The following is a 633-nucleotide window of genomic DNA, read 5'->3' as shown; positions in this document are numbered from 1 at the left end:
CTTTAGTCTCTCGGTTATAAGCTGGAAAGCAGATAGAGAAAAAAAAAAGAAGAAGAGGATTTACAATCACTAAAATATTATTTACATTTTCCTATTCTTTCTGCACTATTCAACATTTTACTTGCCCAATCAACCATGTAGAAAAGAGATGGTTTCGTTGATACGAAAACATAAAGAGAAAGTCCATAATTTCTAGCAGACGTACCGATCATAAAGATATCAAAGTCAGATATATAATCACTTATTGACTGAAGGAGGGAAGCACCTATAGCTTCAGCTAAGTCCGTCTAACTAATCTGCACAACAGAAGTGCAAAACAAAAACTTTAGGCAACACTCATCTATATTTGAAACCCACAACTGATCATGAAGAAAAAGAAACAATATAAGCACGCACCAAGAAACATAGTACCCTCATAAGAGCCGAGCTTGAGCTTGCCATGATTTTCTGGCTGTAAAGAAAACATTAGAAATTCATCCAAAACTTTATACTGAATGAGTGCTAAAAAGATACGAAAAATACCAGAATAGAAATTGAGAGACACAAATCAGAGAGTGGATATAACAAAGACTACATACCTTTCTGAGAGTACTGATTGCTCTCTGTCACATCAAATGAACTCAGCTCATCACT

General features: G+C 34.9%; 1 long non-coding RNA gene across 1 annotated transcript; it reads right to left on the bottom strand.

The window, feature by feature from the left end:
• LOC106305558 lies at window positions 1–632 on the bottom strand. Its single transcript, XR_001263007.1, has 4 exons — window positions 579–632; window positions 397–451; window positions 206–296; window positions 1–21 (listed from the first exon to the last, which is right to left on the bottom strand). It is a non-coding gene; the product is annotated as an uncharacterized LOC106305558 (long non-coding RNA).
• Between the last annotated feature and the right edge of the window lies 1 nt (window position 633).

This window comes from Brassica oleracea, chromosome C7, assembly GCF_000695525.1.
Source record: "Brassica oleracea var. oleracea cultivar TO1000 chromosome C7, BOL, whole genome shotgun sequence".
Lineage (NCBI taxonomy): Eukaryota > Viridiplantae > Streptophyta > Magnoliopsida > Brassicales > Brassicaceae > Brassica > Brassica oleracea.
The sequence above is the reverse complement of the archived record's forward strand: the minus strand, read 5'-3'. Positions and strand labels throughout refer to the sequence as shown.